The sequence below is a fragment of the Anomaloglossus baeobatrachus genome, chromosome 5, assembly GCF_048569485.1.
Source record: "Anomaloglossus baeobatrachus isolate aAnoBae1 chromosome 5, aAnoBae1.hap1, whole genome shotgun sequence".
Taxonomy (NCBI): Eukaryota; Metazoa; Chordata; class Amphibia; order Anura; family Aromobatidae; genus Anomaloglossus; species Anomaloglossus baeobatrachus.
Window position 1 is genome coordinate 392,040,135 of NC_134357.1, and position 6,143 is coordinate 392,046,277.

Sequence of the window (6,143 nt, forward strand, 5' to 3'; positions counted from 1 at the left end):
CACTTAGTATCCACACGTTTGGCATTGCTGAAACAGAGACCCAGCCTAATTTACAGAGTGCAGGTCTCAGCAGCACAAGCTGGGCACAGTGTATTACGTACTACAATGGTATATTGGAAATTTTCTCTCTCCAACATCCATTGCTGCTTGTTTCTAGGAAATACCCATGGAGTCAAAATCATCATTACACCTGTAGATGAAGGGAGACAGTTCAAAAATAGTCAGTTAAAGGGGTTTTTGTTGTTATGGTATTTAAGAACTCTGCAAATGGAGACCACAAACTATTGTAGGAAAATCTGTGCTCCAAAAGTCAAATGGCGCTCCTTCCCTTTCAAGTCCTGCCATATGGCCAAAAAGTACTGTACAGCCACATGTGGGGTATTATCACATTCAGGCGGCATTGAGTAACAAATTTTGGAGCCAGTTTTACCCAGTTCTCGTTGTGAAAATGTAAAATCTAGGGCTAAAACAGCATTTCAGTGGTAATAATGTAATTATTTTTTTCTTCACCACTTAATGGTATTAAATTCTGTGAAACGCCTGTGGTGTCAATATGCTGCACTAGATCAATTCATTGGGGGGGGGGGGGGGGTCTGCTAATGTGACATGACATCCTCAAACAATCCCAACAAAATCTGCAAACCAATATGGCTCTGCTTCACTTCTGAGCTTTGCACTGCGGTGGAAAAGTAGTTTCTGATCACATATAGGATATCATTGTACCTGGAAGAACCTGCGTAACCTATTGTGTCTTGTAAAGTTTGGGGTTCATACCAGACATCCAGGGCTCAGACTCAAACATGGACATTTTTGTTGTTATATATTTTTTTTTTTTTAAAGTCTTTCCAGTGTCCAGGTGCTGTTCATATTTTACTAAAGTTTGTTCAAAGGCTGCAGCGCAGCCAATTAAACTTTATTGCATGAGGAAGATGACTGTTCACTGTTGTCAACAATAAAGATTAAAAAAAAAAAACAAATAATAATTATGTGGGCTCCTGCCTATTCTTGATAACCAGCGCAGGTAAAATAGACAACTTCTGGCTGCAACCTTCAACTGTCAGCTTTGCTGGACTATGGGCTGTTACTTTTAGGCTGGGGAGGGCCCAATAGCCAAGGTAAAGGTATCGATTCGTATTGAATTGATGATGCCCTACAATTTTTTAATTCCCTTTTTTTCTCTATCTCGTTTCATTTTCGAGATAAAAATGCTAACTCTGTTGTTTTCCACCAGGTGGCACTATAGGTGGTTTCATTATGTAGCGCATGGATACTTTACTATACCTAGACACCACTGCTATGCTTATAGCTGCCGCCGTTCTCAAGTTAATGGCGGTGGACAGGATATGGGTGGACACACTCTATATATAAGGCCTCGCGCACATGAACGTATTAGGCTACTTTCACACTTCAGTCGTTTCAAATCCGTCAGGTCAGTCGTTGCGACGGAACGACGGATCCGTCGTTTTTTAGCTGTCAACGGACGCAACGGATGAGTTATTTCACAAGATTCCATTCATAGGAATCCTGTGAAATACTGTAACTGATCTGTCGCGTCCATTACATCCGTTGTGCGTCCATTTTACGACGGATCTGGCATGATCCGTTTGTTTTTGGGACAGCCCAATGGGAGTGCCAGACGTTTTGGTGACCTATTGGTGACAGTTTGTAGAGAAAGGGGCAGAATAAATGTTGTTATATCTAAAATGGTGTGTGGATTATTCCTATCAAGCCACTCTGGAGCCTTGGAATGTGATTGTGTACATACTGGGCATGTTCAGTAGCAAATCACGGAATGCAGCACTGGATTCTGTCGTACGATGGATTACGGCGGAATCCAGCACCACAGACAACCATAATACCTCTTGACGGATTGCGACAGAATCATGCACAGTGAGTTTTTTTGACGATCCAAAAAAAATTTGTGTCCGTTCCTTCCGCCCAACGGTCAGTCATTCCACGACTGATTTGTCATGCGGCGGATGCAAAGCTAGGCCATCAGTCGCAATCCATCGTTAATATAAGTCTATGGGGAAAAAAATGAATTCTGCAAAATATGTTGCAAGACACCGTATTTTCTCAAGGCAACGGATTGTGACTGATGGAAAAAGAATGAAGTATGAAAGTAGCCTTAATCAGATGAGTACAATGCGCGAAAAAAAATAATCACATTGCACTCGGACCCATGTTACTCAATGAGGCAGAGCAGATCTGCAAGTTTTTACTCACCTGTGTTTGGGATTTGGGATTTTTACGTATAAATTACCATTCTGTAACATAGAACACTGTAAATGGTCCTGTAAATGATCATAGCATAATAGTTGCTGAGAAAAACATAGGGTTGGCATATGGATGCGAGGTAAGAAAATAATGTACACTCGCATAGAACTCGCATCACATACAGAATACCAAACAGACCTCACTCATCCTACTTTCCTGGATGAAAATCAATCTGATTTTTTTTTTATACGATCTTGGAACCCCGGTCACATATCCAGTCCTTCGAGCCCACGACCAAGTTATCAGATATTGCAACAACATGCCATAAGGTATTGCTGTGTTCCCGGCAGCTAAGCCCCATTCTGTCCGAGAGCAGAATGTGGTAGAAGAATGTCTGCTAGGAACTAGTGATCTCACTAAGATACTTGATAGATCGGCTGCATTCTCTGGGGTCCATATCCGGCTGACAGCATGGTGTCTAGGCTTCTGCTGCTCTGTAAATAAACGTTGACCCGGCTACTTGTCATATGATCCTGTCGCTGATCAGACTCACTGTGAAGTGTTTACATGACTTCTGAACCAATCCTTACATTATGATACTACAGTAGGAGACTCTGAGTATATTCACATGTACTGATAGCGATGTAGCATGATGCTGGAAATAGGCTATAAGCTTATGTTTGGAGTTCAGGCTGACAAATAAATAAGTGACCATTTATAGGGTTCCCATAGGTGCAAGGATGGGCAGGTGGGCATCGCCTCACTTGCCCCATTATTTGTACAATCCTGGGAGGTATGATTACCATGACTAAAGCCAGATCGTTCTTGGGGAAACAGCGCCCCTGGACTAGTTCTAAGTAATTTGGAAAAGGCGAGTGAATACTATATATACTGTAAAGCGGGCTTTACACGCTGCGATCTCGCTAGCGATCGTACCCACCCCCGTCGGTTGTGCGACACTGGCAAATCGCTGCCCGTGCCACACAACCTCACTTAACCCCGTCACACGGACTTACCTTCCCTGCGACGTCGCTCTGGCCGGCGAACCGTCTCCTTCCTAAGGGGGCGGTTCGTGTGGCGTCACAGCGGCAGGTGGCCAATAGAAGCGGAGGGGCGGAGATGAGCGGGACGTAACATCCCACCCACCTCCTTCCTTCCTCATAGCCGGTGGACGCAGGTAAGGAGATGTTCGTCGCTCCTGCGGTGTCACACACAGCGATGTGTGCTGCCGCAGGAACGACGAACAACATCGCTAATAAGTAGAAAACGATTTTTTGTTTCCGGACGACCTCTCCGAGGCAAACGATTGTCACCGCTTTTGCGATCGTTTAAGGTCGCTCATAAGTGTCACACACTGCAATATCGTTAATGACGCCAGATGTGCATCACAAACAACGTGACCCCGACGATAATTCAATAACGATATTGTAGCGTGTAAAGCCCGCCTTAGTCGTTTTATGGTTATATTATAAATTGTCTGGAGGTATCAAGGACACTCAGGGACTTCAGGAAAAGGGTTCTAAGTCATAATAGCGAGGTTTAGGAGACTCGACTTCAATTAATTCCTTTTGTATATAGTGCAATTGATCAGTTTTTGGGAGAATAAAAAAAAGATGCTGGTCATGGGGCCTACTATAATACTTTAGTGTAGTGTTTCCTATTTTTACACAACGCAAGCTGAATGCAGCACAATCATGACAATAGCAATTTCTGGTATGTATGTTGCAAGCTTGGTTCTGTTAATGTATTTGTGCAGTAAGTTTGGTTCTGTTACTGTATCTATATAACAAGCTGGTTTCTTTCATCATATCTATGTTGTATGCATGGTTCTGTTATGGTATATCTGCAGTAAGCATGTATCTGTTACTCTATGTAGTTAGCTTGTTACTGTATCTATTGTAGGAAAGCCAGGTAGGCTAGGCTTAAATCCTAGCACTACATGTCCTGATTAGGTGCACCTGGATAGCTATGACTAGAACCAGGCAATGTGTTCACTAGTCAGTGAGTTGGGACAAGCTGAGCAGAGTGTTTTGTGTTCGAGCTGGAGAGAGACAAGCTAGACTGCACAGGCCATGTGCGTCAAATTGAAAGTATCACTGGTTGCCATGGACAATAACTCTATTGGGTGGTCAAACGGAGACTAGCAAAGCCATATCTGAGTACCCAGGGTTTGTAGTGTTTGGCACGGGGGAAAAAAATTACAAATACTGAGCAGATGGTGCCTGAGGATAATTATTGCTTGTACTGGTCTGTGTGTGAGATTGTTCTACCTTATGTTGCCTATCTGAAGGAATGTGTTTTGTTTTGTATTTTTTTCTTTTAATATTTTGGGTGACGAAAAGCTGTTTACATTATGTTGAAAGTTTATACAAGAAATTAATATTCAACCTGTTTGACATGGAAACTCATACCTGTGTGGACTTCAGCATCTACTAAAGAGCTTGAATTCCCACAGTATGTATTGAGCTTGTTTCTGTTACTGTATCTATGTAGTGATCTTGCTTTTGTTACTGTATCTATATAGACTGTTTCTATTACCATATCTATGTAAGCAGGGTTCAGTTACAGTATATCAGCAGTAAGATTGGTTCTGTATCTATGTAGTGAACTTGGTTCTGTTACAGGGATAGGACCAAGTTTTCTACATAGATACAGAAACAAGCTATCTACATATCGTATCTATACAGTGAGATTGGGTCTGTTACTTAATGTAGTGTGCTAGGTTATGTTAGGCTGCTTTCACACACCAGTTTTTTGCCATCAGGCACAATCCGGCAAAAACTAAAAAAAACGGATCCGGCGTCTGTTGCCGCTGGATCCGTTTTTTCCCCCATAGACTTTCATTAGCGCCAGATTGTGCCGAATGGCCTTGCGTTTCATCCATTTTTTGCCGCATACGGCAAAATTTACTTGTCCGGCGGCCGGATGAAACGTTGAAGTGAACGTTTTTGTGTCCGGAAAAATAAACGGATTGCGCCGTATCCGGCAACGTACGGCGTGTTTTCTAATGAAAGCCTATGAACTGAGCATGCTCAGAATCACAACGGATCTGTCAAAAAACTGAAGGAACTGATGGAAAAAACTGATGCAACTGATCAGTTTCTTCGCCGGATCCGTCGCATCAGTTTTTTCGCCGGATCGTGCCTGATGCCAAAAAACTGATGTGTTAAAGCAGCCTTACTGTATCTCCATAGTGAGCATGGTTCCGTTACTGTATCTATGTAGTCAGCTTGGCTCTGTTACTGTATCTATGCAGTGGATTTTCTTTTATTATGGTATGTAGAGAGGTTTTACATGATTAATTTAGTAAGAACATTGAAAATCACTTGTTTGGGATTGCACAGACATGCAATTCCAACAAAGCAAGTACCCAGCTACTTTTTATTGGTGACTGGATTTAACTCTGCTGATCTCTCTTTTCTTTATAAGGCAAATAGAGGTAAGCTACTTATGTCTGTTCTTGGTCAATGCTGTTTACTTGCCACCCAGCCTAAAAACACATTAGAGAGCTGTCAGTTGTACTATCGGTCACGCAATGGCTTTTTCTGCCATCTCTGGCATACATAGGGATGGTCAGCTTGGCTGTGTACACCGTCCCCTAGTATCAACCAACCTAATCCCTGGTTCTCCAAGATGACCAACTAACAGGGAGGTGATCTAATGTATATATCATTGTATATATTGGCAGACATACCCAAAAAGACCTCTTCATTATATCACATTTTATGCATTCTAATACTAAGTGGCCTTACAGCAGATTTAGCCTCTCTGTGGATGTATGGGATCCCAAACAATAAGATTTTAGTCCCTATAATGACCCTCACAAATTAACCCCTCTCAATAGTCTCCAAAACAAAATATTCCTCTGCTTTTCATCCTCATACTGGGTAATGATAGGAGGTGTCTTCATAGCTAGCCCCTACTTA